At 43.0% G+C, this 14,284-nt stretch overlaps 1 non-coding gene across 1 annotated transcript; it reads left to right on the forward strand.

Annotated features, from left to right (window-relative positions):
* Positions 1-4,438: 4,438 nt before the first annotated feature.
* Trnae-cuc (transfer RNA glutamic acid (anticodon CUC)) lies at positions 4,439-4,510 on the forward strand. The gene has a single exon. It is a non-coding gene; the product is annotated as a tRNA-Glu (tRNA).
* The last annotated feature ends 9,774 nt before the right edge of the window (positions 4,511-14,284 follow it).

A 14,284-nucleotide genomic window follows, 5' to 3' on the forward strand; every position in this document is an offset into this window, starting at 1 on the left:
TTGCAGTGACAGCAATCATCACAAAATGCTCTTCCATTGCCTGAACGATGTCTATTGGCATTGTTTGGAGACACGTACGCTTCTATAGTAGTACTATAGGTAACCAACTATATATATATTAGAATTCTCAATCATAGTTTCCCATGCATCCACAGAAGAAGTGGAGTTGTTGACAGAGTCCAGGAACTATTGCCAGTACCTCGTCCATTTCCCATTGATTATGTGATGAGCTCTGCATCTCGCAACACAAAACGCTGTAAGGTTTTCTGCTGTCGGGTGGTACTTAAAATGTCGTGGAGTTCCGTGCCTGATCTGGGTCGCTGAGCGACGTTCGACAGTCCACCAGGGTTCGGTTCACCTCCTAAAAGACGTGACGATCTTGGGATGGATAAATCGACAGCAAGGCGAATCCCAAGGGTAATGCTATCAATCCATTCCTGGGCGCTGCTGCAGACTTCAAACACAGCCAATTGACTTAACAGGGTCCAATTTGCTCTACTGGTCATCCTTTTCGGCGGCACTTGTCAAGGATTGCTCCACCTGGTAGATGGACTCACAGTCTGATGTGCTCACATGAATGAAGGTCTATCAGTAATTTCTCATTGAGCAGAATCTGTAAGGGCTGAAGAGCAGAAAGGGAGGCCTATGTTCAAGGATTATCCACTGTTGAGGACATACAGCCCTTGAAACATCATGAGGCTCTTTGAAACTCGTCGCGTTGGGTAAAATAGGGTTTGAAACCCATAATACGCTATGGGCGTTAAATTCTCCCATCAGGAATAAATGTTGGCGGAGTTGTTATAGAAGATAATTGCTTCAGACCCACATCAATTTCAACTGCAACTGCTTGCAGACAAGTAACCAGATACACAGCAGCAGAGTAGTGTGTATTATTTTGCAAACAGAGCAATCTCTCCTTTGTCTTTTTTCCCTAGTCAGATCACCTTTAGCAAAGAGATAGTCCTGCGCTAGGAATTTCAGATCCTCCACATAATTACTGATTCCACTGACATTACACTGTAGAATGGAAGCCATTTTACTCTCTCTTGCCGATAGTGTGAGGGGTGGCGAGGGTGCAGGCTTAGTTGTAGGGCTAGATGGTTGCCTCAGGCAGACTTCGTGTTCCATTGTCTCTGCTGCAGAATCAATCAATACAACTGTCAGACAGAATGAGATCTACATGGTCTGCCAGTTTATGACCTGTCTTCTTCTGATGGTGAAGATCTCCGTATGTCTGTTTGTCAGTGGAGATTTCGGAGGAATATTCATGGTGGTGGTATCAGAAGTGCTGGCCTATATGCCACAGTCTACCTGTTGATGTCAGCAATCGTGGCCTTTTCTGATATTCTGGGCGCAACTATTGGCTTCGAAATAACAGCATCGTTGAAACAGCAGTTTCAGACATAGTTACTAGTGCTAGCGCTATCAAAATACTTTTATGTAGTGGCTTTGGCTTTCTGAATAAGATTCTTGAGGTCTGAAGCAAACGAATTAGTAAATATGGGATGTTGCATTGCTTCAGGGATCTTTTTTGCCTCGCCTTACGAAATACGATTTTTTGCTTTTAGCTCTTGTACCTTTCTTTCCCCAAAGTCTACACTGTAGCCTAGAAACCTGTACTCCAGATAGGGCTCCAAAACCATTAACATATTCTGGAGGAGAGGAACCAATGAATTGCAGGCAGCGTTACAACACACACTGCAGGTGCCCTGTCCCTGCATGCCAGAGCGATGTGCACAAAGTGCTGGGATTTAAAATACCGTGTTGGGTTTACTATGTAAGACATCACGTTTACGAAAACGAGATCTGTCTTGATATGCTCTGGAAGCGTTCTGCCATTGAAGGTAAGAATAGAGGAATCTGATTTTTACCAGTTCGAAATCATTATATTTTGTACACCAATCGCAACTTATTCAGCCCACTCCTCTTTCATTTCTTCTTCCACAGTATCTAAATATCCCTGTTAGACACAATTTCACTACAATTCAAAATGGTGTGTAGTTCTGTTTGGATGGCACATTCCCTGACGCATTTAGCTGCCTGGATCTTTGTGCGACTATGGTCCCATTTCTCAATAGCCTTATGATTTCAAGATGCCTGCAATGTTCTCCAAACTATTTTGAATGTAAGATTGTGAAACATTCTCACTTTTAATTACTACAAAGATTCTGTACGTGTTCCACCAGTTCTTCTGTGATTAAATAGTAATATTGCCATTCCACGTAGTTCCTGCCCCCTCTCTCTCTCTTCATCTGCTTCCCTTTCTACTGCTCGCCCACTGACTGGACACACTGTCATTGTCATTAAAGTTAATTTAATTTAATTTGTATGCATACCTATAATAACATAAAAAGGCATTACATGTTGCAATTTCTTCCAACATAAATTACGTGCATTGAAATAGAAGCAGTGAACTGTAACGAGTATTTTGAGTCACTGTTTACCTTAAGAAGCATCTCAAATTTCCTACCGACAAGGCAATAACAAAAAAATATTACCATTAACTGCCGCGCTCGTCAAGTTTTTTTCCCAACATTTCCATTACTTCATAAATCTCTGTAAAGAGAAATCCATTACCGTTTGTAAAAAGTGAAACATTCAGAACCAAAGGTCGAGTAGAGCATCGAAACCATAATAAGCGATCAAAATAGAAGAGACATGGTATGTACACAGGCTCAACAGCGCCCTCTTTCGTGTGAAAGACAGGTCAGTGCGACACTCTGCCGGTGCGGAGCCATTTTCCCGAAGTGGGAAACTCACTAAGTGCCACTAAGCCTCGCCAACATCGCAGGGTTGATCATTGACTTGTGAGTACGTCCGAAGGGGGAAGAATGATTGCTCTTCGGGAAGCGAGTCTGCCGTTCTGTGACACTGCGGCTCGTACAGGGCACACTGCTGCAACAATGAGGACTATGTGGGGCCAGTGGAAAGAAGAGTGGCATACCTAGCGCCGACAGTGACACAGGGAACTGGACGACACAACGCGAGATGGTCACACCGTCCTGTCCATTCGGCACAAACGGACAGAACTGCGTCGTCCACAGTGTTGCCACGACGTCGAAGGACGGCGACGGGTGTGGACATGTCTACGTCGCCCGTTCGACACCGTCTTTTGCGAGCCGGACAGGTGGCACACACCCCACTGCGTCGGCTACAATTGACTAGAACTCACTACTGCCGCAGAGTGCGATGGACACGTGAAAACAGATACACGCGCGCTGAGAGGGTGACGCCGGCATAAGCGTTCGAAGCCGCCATGGTGAACGCAACCGGGCACACCGTATTGTAGACCGACATAGCGGACAAAGGCCTGTAACAGGCGATCTCGCCTTCTGCGGCGAGAGGGCAATCTGAATAGGTACCAATACACAACGGAGGTTTTACAGCCCGAGGCTACGCCCCTCCTGCAGGCCATTTTCCACCAGGACAACGCCCAGCCGCATGTGCCCTCTCGCACAACATGATATATGTGATCGTGCCAGTTCAAGCTCTTCATAATTCTAATTCCTAGGTATTTGGGTGAATTCACAGCTCTTACCTTTGTTGATTTCTCGTGTACCCGAAATTTAACAGATTTTGTTTAGTACTCAAGTGAGTGAACTCTAATTTTCGGTATTCAGAAACAACTGCAAATTTCCGTATAGTATCTACGACATTTTGGAATTGTTTTTGATCTTCTGATGGTTTTACCAGACGGTAAATGACAGCATAATCGGCAAAACAATCTAAGACTGCTGCTCAAATTGTCTCCTAAATCGTCTGCATCCACCAAAAGCAGCAGAAGGACTATATCACTCCCTTGGGGAACTCCAGATACGACTTCTGTTTTATTCGATGACTTTCCGTCGACTACTATGTACTGCGACCATTCTGACAGGAAAACACGTACCCAGCCGCACAGCTGAAACTATTTATGAAAAAAGAAATCAATCGCTTTATAAAAATAAAAAAACCATTTGGAGTTCGTCGGTATTAAAAACGAAAATAAGTAATTAAACAAATTAACGTAACCGACAAAAGTTTTCAGATAGAAATTTTCGGAACGGTTGGATTTGAAGGTAGCAAAACTACGTCGTAGAGATGGGATGTGAAAAACGATGAAAGAATTGCTGAAGACAAGGGCACAAGAAATGAGAAGAAACTAAAGACGCTATATAGCTCCCACTGAAGAGCAACAGATCACCGCAGTAAATCTGTGGGAAAGATCCATCCGATGGTGACTGTAACCCTGGGACGGCCGCCTGAGAGTGGCGCTAGTAACTTTATCGCAGCTGGCGGGCCGCCAAAGGGCCTTATTAGTTCGGCGGCAAATCCTCTAAGATGAGATGCTGCAAGACAGTGGTCATATTCTTCATAACCTCCCATCTCGGCACAAGTACTGTGACTGTAGTTGTATAGTGAAAGTTTGAAACGACAATCGGTTAGAGGATTTCATGTATCCGGTATGGTCTAGTGGCTAGGATACCTGGCTCTCACCCAGGAGGCTCGGGTTCGATTCCCGGTACCGGAATAATTTTACTCCAAAAATAGCCATAGAAAATTCATCAGGTATTCCTTATTAATACGTATGATCGTAATGTGCAGTCACTACCTCGAATGAACTCGGCATAAAGCTTTAGAAAGATAAATACAAGGACATGTTGCTTATTTGAGACAGTCGCTACAGATCATATGTCGCCAAGACAAGAAGGGATAGCCGCCGCTGCATTTCAGATTTTCTACTGCATCTGATCGTATTGGCGAGTCTTTTAATAAATTACACCACGTCGGAAATGCGAAATAATTTCCTAGTTAGCCAAGGTGGGGGTGTCCCGAAAGACATCTAATTTGTAGTTACGACATGAAGTGAATTAGGAACTTAGCGGAAACCGAAATATTCGTGGGAACGAAATTCTTCAGTTTCTTCTTCCTTGTGCCATATGTTTAACCGCTGTTCATGCTCACGGAAGCCAACACATCAATCGCACTTACTTATTCTCCACATGACAGGTAGAAGTATTATAGTTTCCTACTGTGACTAAAATAAGCAGTATTATATGGAGATGTATTTAATCTGGAGGTAGTGACCCAGACTGTCCTATATACACTATCTGATTAAAAGTGCCTGGACATCCCTATCTAATTCGGAGTTACCATCAGATATCACGAGAGGCAAACCTGCCACTACAAAAGGAGGCGGAGAGCACTGTGTTGTCACTATTGAAGCAGTAAGAGCAGAATGAGAGAACAAGTGGACTAGTCATTGGCTGGCAGCAGAACAACAAATCCATAACGGGCATTTCAATTCTTCTAAAGCTCCGAACGCCAATCTTTGATGATGTGATTGTCAAGTGGAAACGCGAAGCAACAACCACAAGACCACGAAGGCCTCATGTACGGACATCCAACGCCCATCGACCATTGCAGAGTGGGCTTCCAAGAAATGGCACGAAACATGCAGAAGAAATCCCTCGTTGAGTTCCAAAATGCTATCAGCTGGCCAGGCGAGAGTTATAATGAATGGCGTACGATGGACAGGCAACCTCTCGTAATCCACGCAATTCGGCAGTCGACGTCAACCGACGTCTGAGGTGAGGTAAAGAGCGGCGCCACCGGACAACAGATGGCTGGCAACAAGTGATCTTGAGACAGGAATCACGCTATACCTAGTGGTAATCAGATGGAAGGATGTGGGTTTGGCAAATGCATGGACAATGTTATCCGCAATCACTGTTGGTGCCAGCACTAAAGTATGAAGCAGCTGGTATTACGGTTTAAAGTGGCTTTTCGTCGTTATTGTGTGGTCCCCATACTGTGCTCAACAAATCGCTGTATGTGGAAGAATTATGGCTACATTTTACAGCAATGTGTACTGCATACAGTTTGGGGACGGTACTTGCTTATATCAGCATGACTATGCACCCTGTCGTAAAGCAGCATTTGTGAGGCGCTGACTTGTGGACACACAACATTACAGAAATCTACTGTCCTGAGCAGAGCACAGAATTGAACCCAATCGAACACCTTTGGTACGAGTTAGAAAGTCTTCCTCCTCCACTATTCACTCTGATTTCGGCTCTAGAGGAAGAATCGACTCCCTCTGCTCCACTTACATTCAGACACCTTCTTGAAAATGTCTCCAACAGAGTTCAAGGCGTCACAGGCAAAGCGTGGACACACCCCATATTAATGTCCAAATATTTATGATCAAATCTTGTAAATCTTAAGTACACATGAAAACTGCTCGAAAACTATATATATGCAACGCACTTCAGTGGCAGCATTTCGGCTCACTACCGAGTTTATGTAACACTTGTCTACGACAATAAAGTTGCAAAACTCCGACTGTAAGTGTATTTAAGTGAATCAGAATTAATCGTGAAACACGGACACCCTTGAGCAGTTTTGACCCTAGCAGTTAATCTTAAGGTGGGAATTTGACAGGTCCGAAAGAATAGATACTATTCTTGATCCCGCAACCGAACAAATACATGACAAAATAAAGTAAAATCTGGCATCGGCCGAAACTGGGCACTGAAATGAATTCAATGGTGACAAGTGAGAATTTCTGCCGCACCGGGACTCGAACCCAAATTTATCGCTTTACACGAGCGGTCGCGTTAAGGGCTTTGGCTATACGAGCATGCTTGCGTCCAACACAAATTCTCAACTTGTCGCACACTACTTACGTAGTGTTTCAAATTGTGTCGAGCTGATGAGTGTGCACGGGTATGGAGACACCCTCATGAATCCATGGACTCTACATGTGAAGCGTGGAGGCTCTGTAATTGTGTGGGGCGTGTGCAGTTGGGGTGATACGGGACCCCTGATACGTCTAGATACGACTCTTGTCAGGTGACATGTAGGTAATCATCCTGTCTGATCACCTGCCTCCACTCCTCGTGTCCATTGTGCATTCCGACTGACTTGGGCAATTCCAGCAGGACAATAGGTCACTCCACACGTCCAGAATTGCTATATACTGGCACCAGGAATATTCTTCTCATTAATTAAAACTTCCGGGCTGAATTGCCGTGGTCCATATATAAAACTTCTGCTCCTTCCTGACGTTTCGTTGCCGGCTGCGGGCAACATCTTCTAAGGTGAGTCGGCGACTGGCTGCTAGGCGCTGGAGGTCCCGCATGTATAGAGCGCTTAGAGGGCGCCACCACTCGTCACGTGCTTTCGACTTAAAACTATCTCTGGCTAGTGCCATCTCTCCCGATTACAGGTAATCGATTGTCACTGCGTTGGTACAAAGTCGATCGCCATATATTGTCTAGTTTTAATCCTTCTTCGTTTCTATTAAAATTATTTCCGTGCTTTAAGATCTCTATAGCTTCTCTATACATGCGAGTATAATAATGTGAGGTCCTAGCTATCACGTGTGTCTCTCTAAATTTTATTTCGTGATCACCGTCTATGAAAACGTTTTCCGCTACAGCTGATTTGTCAATCTGTCCCAATCTACAGTTCCTTTTGTGTTCCGTTAGGCGGGTATTAACACTCCTTTTAGTTGTTCCAATATAAACCATGCCACAGCTACACGGAATTTTATACACACCTGGAGTAGCTAAGGGATGTCGTGCGTCTTTCACCGATCTTAAACTTTCACTAATTTTCTTGGTAGGTCGAAAGATTGTCTCCACTCGAAACTTGGCCAAAACTTTACGAATACAGTCCCTGATGTTATGAATAAATGGAAGAAAAACTTTTCCAGTCAACAGTTGTTGTTGTCGTGTATTTTCGGACACTTTTCTTCTAGGGTGGAGTGCTAGATCTATTTCCTTGTCAGTGTACCCATTTCTCTTGAAAGCTGTTCGCAAATTCCTTAATTCATCTTGCAAGTAAATTGGCTCACAGATGTTATTAGCTCTGTCCACTAAAGTTTTTATGACTCCTCTCTTCTGCCTAGGATGATGATTCGAATTCTTATGTAGGTAACGATCGGTGTGTGTGTGTCTTTCCTATATACGTTGGGCCCTAAAGTCCCATCTGCCCGTTTAATAACCAATACATCCAAAAAATTTAGTTGTTCAAAAATGGCTCTGAGCACTATGGGACTCAACATCTTAGGTCATAAGTCCCCTAGAACTTAGAACTACTTAAACCTAACTAACCTAAGGACATCACACACACCCATGCCCGAGGCAGGATTCGAACCTGCGACCGTAGCAGTCCCGCGGTTCCGGACTGCAGCGCCAGAACCGCTAGACCACCGCGGCCGGCAAATTTAGTTGTCCATTACTCTCTTTCTCCATGGTGAATTGTATGTATCTTTGGATTGAAACTGTTAATGTGCACCAAAAAATCACTCAGTTCCTCTTCAGCATGATTCCATATCAGAAAGGTGTCATCCACGTATCGATACCATTTCAAAGGGCTTTTTTTTTTTTAACACTGCAGCACCTGTTGTTCGAAAAATTCCATGTCGAAACAAAGCTATTATCTCAGTAGGAAACATATCAGCTATGTAAGAAAGAACTTCGTCAACAGGGACCATGGCGAACAGGGATACTACATCGAAACTGACAAGGATGTCACTTGGACTAACTGTGATCTCCCTCAGTTTTTCGATAAAATGCATGGAATTTTTAATATGAGTGTCAGTTTTACCTATATATGGTTGCAACAAAGAACCAAGATATCTAGCCAGCTCTTGAGTAGGAGCCCCAATGGTACTTTACTATCGGTCTCAGTGGGACTGTGGGCTTCTGTATCTTGGGTAACCCATACAGTCTAGGAGGGTAAGCTTCAGTTTTGCAAAGGTATCTTTTATCTTCTGTAGGAATGGAAGAGCTTTTTATTAATCGCTGGGTAGCACTTAACACTTTCGTTGTAGGATCCTTTTTCAGTGTTTTATAGGTGGTAGGATCCAAGAGGTCACTGATCTTTCTATGATAATACTCACTCTTCAGCACGACAGTAGCATTACCCTTATCAGCAGTAAGTACAATAATATTCCCGTCCGCATTAATCTCCGTAACGCCCTCCTTTCTCTTAGGGATAAATTACTGCTGGGTGGCTTGGCTTTACGTAATATCCTGGCTGTTTCCACCCTGATTTCATCGGCAGAATGCGGTGGTAACAGACGAATCTCTGCTTGTATATTGGCAACAATATCTTCTGTGGGAATCTGTGATGGAGTGATAGCAAAATTTCCTCCTTTCGAAAGAACAGAGACTTCCTCCTTGGATAGTTCTTTCCCGCACAAGTTGATAACTGTATGGGAATTGTCTGTAATCAATGTTTCCGGTTTTTGTAAATGCTCAAACCTCCTCTTCTGCCTATTAGAAGACACCTGTTCCAATATAAACTAAAGGAGTGTTAATACTCGCCTAACGGAACACAAAAGGAACTGTAGATTGGAACAGATAGACAAATCAGCTGTAGCGGAATACGTTTCCAAAGACGGTGATCACGAAATAAAATTTAGAGAGACACACGTGATAGCTAGGACCTCACATTATTATACTCGCATGTATAGAGAAGCTATAGAGATCTACAAGCACGGAAATAATTTTAATAGAAAAGAAGGAGGATTAAAACTAGACAAGATATGGCGATCGACTTTGTACCAACGCAGTGACAATCGATTACCTGTAATCGGGAGAGATGGCACTAGCCAGAGATAGTTTTAAGTCGACAGCACGTGGCGAGTGGTGGCGCCATCTAAGCGCTCTATACAAGCGGGACCTCCAGAGCCTAGCAGCCAGTCGCAGACTCACCTCAGATGATGTTTCCCGCAGCCGGCAACGAAACGTCAGGAAGGAGCAGAAGTTTTATACATGGAGCACGGCAATTCAGCCCGGAAGTTTTAATTAATGAAGACGCCGGCCGTGAAAGCTTACATGCTATGAATATTCTTCTCAGTTTAAACATTTCCGCTGGCAACCTAACTCACCAAACATAAACATTACTGAGCATATCAGGGATGCCTTGCAATGTGGTGTTGAGAAGAGATCGCCACCCCTCGTAGTCTTACAGATTTATGGACAGACTTATGGTGTCAGTTCCCTCCGGCACTACTTGAGGAATTAGCCGAGCCCATGCGATGTCGAGTTGCGGCCTTCTGCGTGATGAATGCGAAGAAACGGTTTTAAGCGAATCAAATAAATAAAAATTGCATTATTGCGATGAATCTGAAAACTCGCTTGCAAAAATCTAGCTTCATTCGCATTTCCGCGTAAAAAACTCGTTTTTTGTGAGTTTTTTCGCGCACCGCTTCTGTGTTTCCAACTTGGGGTCAACTTTTGTAAGAAGAAGACAAATACGTATAATGAATGGTCGACCTGTTGTTTTGTGAAAACTTTATTCTTTGCCACGATATGAACAACACATTTGAAAGACAATGAGAAACCTATACTGAATCAGTCGTCGCCTGTGAATATGTCAAGATGTTTCGATTTCAGTGTCTTCGAAGCAGTTGGATAAGTCGAAAAACTAGTTCCTTTCTTTTACATCCCTAACTCTGCCCAGAACATTTTCGCGTTTTTTTGTGCTACTACAGGAGCACTACCATAATTTTGACATTAGACCGCCAAAGCTTGACACACGATGGAGACTTTTGTTGACTGTGATCTGATACGGATTTTTTTTTTTAATTGTATTTCGAATCATGTTGCTTATATAGTTCACAAAACAGCAGGACGCCCATTAATTAGCTGCGTTTGTCTACTTCCTAACATAATTTCAACCAATAGGCACAAGTTCAAAACGTGAAAGTGGAGCGCTTGAGAACTCTCCAAAAACATATCATTTACACTTAAAATCAGAATAATTTACATCCTTGAAAGCGAGTTTTCAATCTTATCGTAAGAATACAGTTCTTATTTATTTGATTGACTTTAAACCATTTCCGCGCATTCAGTCCACGTAAGAACGAATTTTAAGAGCGGCATTAAGCGCAATTTTAAACCATTGTATCTTGACGATGGATAAAAATTTATGGATAAAAAGTTTCGTTTTGACTTTATAAATTTACCACCTTCGTGTATGATATGAACTAACTCGTACAACATGAAGTTACAGAATTGGGGCGCTTCAAAAGCCTCCCAGGAAACCATAAACCGCCGTATCTCGACAGCGGATAAGGGTTATTTTATGAAAAAGTTTGGTTTTCTCTTTATCCATTTATCTACCTACTTGCGAAGTTAGAAATCGATTATTACTAGTTTAAAAGTATAGAAATGTCCCGCTTGAAGAACCTCCCAGAAAAACATGTTTTTTGCACGTAAAATCCGAACTGTGGACAGACAGAGAGTAATTTCAACCACATTAACTTTTTTTCAAAAGGAATTAATCGATTTGTATAATTTCTCTGGGGGCCAGCACTGGTTCATCGTTCAAACCTTGCTTAACATAGCTACAGTAAGATAGATGTGCACGTCTTATGCAAATTAAGTGATAGTGAAGATACATGCATCGTAGATTTTAATGACACATTGTATCATATTGCATGAGTTGACAAATGCCCTGTTGGATGCCATGATGTATCATGTTACACGACACCACACGGGAGTAGTGGAACAAGACGATTTCTGCCGCATTTTGTTAGTTCGGGTTGCCGACATCAAGTGCAGGAATGCACTCAGTGGCAAATCTGTTAAGCGCTTTTCCATGTCAGCCTATTGTTCTCCTTCGATTGACAGGTACTTAACCTATTCTTCTGCTAAGTAGTTTTCCACATTGCTTCACTTAACGTATTGGCTTCCCTACACCCTCCGCTTCCCCCAACACCATCCCCCTTCTCTGCTGCTGGTACATGTAGAGGACTGAGTTATTGGAATAGGACACCTCTCATTCTTATCAATTTGATTGACTACTTAATTAAATTGATCAATTAATTAACCTCTCTGGTGGGAAAGTGCCACACACCCCTGCCACGCCCCCCCCCTCGGCAGGGAGTTCAGATTCCATCATGACAATGCAACCTCTACTAACATAAGAAAATGGCGGGAAAGAAAAGCACCTCCACTAACCTCAGTCATCCAACCACTACCTCTTCCTAGGAATTGGCAGGAGAAAGACTCAGTTGATGGATCATTTGGAGGATATTCGATTGATCTATACGGAATATTGTTTAAACAATTCACACGATGTATGGAATACATGGAAAGGGTATATTGTTTACATATAAAAAATCAGTTTGTGGGGGTTGGGTTTCTCCTGCTCATCATTTTCTGCTGTTTAGAAACATTTCGGTCTTGCAAGAGGCAATTATGTGGGGCAAACATATTGCAGAACTTAATGTTCGGCACTGTACTCCAGGTGTCTTACCCTAATGTTTGGCCCTTTGTTGGCACTTAACCTATTGTTCTGTTAAGTGGTTTTCAATGTTACCGTCATTATACCACCTTTGATACGAAGTTAAGTGATTAGTTATCTCCTCCTCCAACTTTTGGTACACTTTTAGAATTTCACATGCTTTTGAACACCATTTCTGGCGCATCCTTCTGTGTCACCCACACCTTTAAACTATTGTACTGCGTCTTACCTGAAAATTATTCAAATTAACGTACTGTTCGGCATATAACCTGCTCTTATGCTCCATGTCACCCACTCACGCGATCCCTCCCATTAACTACTGTACTGCTGACACCACATTGATATAAAAAAAATTATGGAAATTAATTAAATTAGTATTCTTCACATGTATGGTAGTTTTTCCTAATTCGCAGCATCCTACTGGTTGGTGAAATCGATGGAATATAGTTTAAACAAAACATTGCTAATAAAAAACATATCCCACCACTCGACGCCAGAGGCAAGCCAGCGAGAGTCATTGCTATCACACCACTGCAGGTGAAAGCAGGGTCTATTTTCGTGTATACAGTTAGAATTCTTCGAGTGCTATAGTGACGTCTCAGAACTCCAAGGCGCGCTCACGCGATGATGCATAGCTGTGGTATGGTCCAGCACCGAGAGAGATGTTCCAATGCTGCCCAGAATAGCACAGGGTGCAATGTTCCTAGCGATCCTTTCGCCACTGTTTTCTGCAGACGAAACTTTCAGTGGTAAAATTATTTTGCACAGATTGCTAAATTGCACTCACAGTTAAACACCGCAAAAGTTATCTACAGATCATCAAATAGATGCAAGACTCACAAGAATATTGAAAGCCAAAGCTGCTACAGTCTGACAACGATCGATGTACAGGTAATCTCTCCTCTTGATGGCCTTGGTTCTAGAACAAATCTCAGTATCTATAGCGAACTCTCGCAAATTGCATAGTGTCCCATAAATACTTAACGTGCACTTTTGTAGGAGTTTTAGTGATGGCTTGTGTGCACGGAAATTCTTGCCCTAACAGAACCTGTGTACGAAAATAGCGCAGAAAACCGTGGCGGCTCGTCCATCACGTGTTACCCTTCCTGCTTTCAACATACGCAAACGTTCTCACCGCTAAAAGCCAATGCATGCTCGCGAAAACACTGTTAATCATAAAAGCATTCTTGTTGTTTGGAAAGAGAGCACTCCCTAAGCACAGACGGGGAAATCAGAACAATTACGCAAACAGAATTTGAAGCACTGTCTTAAAGAAGAGAAAAAAAATGGCCGTAATTTTCGATATCCTACAGCTGCAGGTCTGGAGATGTCCTAATCCCACAGTGGCAGATAAGTGACGGGAATCCCCACCAGAGATGGATGGTCTGCTTCAACTGTTCTTTGAATACTTGCTTTCTGATAACTTTCCGTACATACCTTGTCTCCATCTTGTTCGAATCAGTTTGTAGACGCTCCTACGTCCCAGCACAAAGGCTGTCTTGTGAATAAATCTAGCATTATGATCGGCTCTTACTGAATTTACCCGCCGATTTACTGACGCCAGCGGTGTGGAAGCATCGTCAGACTGTTTTCCTTCTGCAGATGAGTCTTTCAACGGTTATTTTACACAGACCACCATATTACATCGACAATTAAAACCCTGAAACATGCTCTACATGTCGTCAAATACAGAAGGACTCTTACTCAATGACAATGCTCGCCCACTGGCGACAAGAACTTGAATATTAGAACGCGAAACCGAGAGGCGACGCATCAATATATCACCGTGTACCATGTCGATGTAGTAAACATACAATCCATATCCTATGCGATACAAAATCACCTCTTTTATATCCGAAAGTCCTCGGTGAATCGAAGTCACTCTCAGAACCGACGTGCAAAGACTGGCCCGTTTCCCCCTCGACTGTTGTGCGTGATCTAGCCTGTGGAAGACAGGTTTGCAGGTTCTCAGGTCACGAGAAACAGGTTATTTGACTTTGTAAATTGTAGGGATTATTCGGAATCTGTTACATCACAA

This window comes from Schistocerca cancellata, chromosome 10 (assembly GCF_023864275.1).
Source record: "Schistocerca cancellata isolate TAMUIC-IGC-003103 chromosome 10, iqSchCanc2.1, whole genome shotgun sequence".
Classification (NCBI taxonomy): Eukaryota; Metazoa; Arthropoda; class Insecta; order Orthoptera; family Acrididae; genus Schistocerca; species Schistocerca cancellata.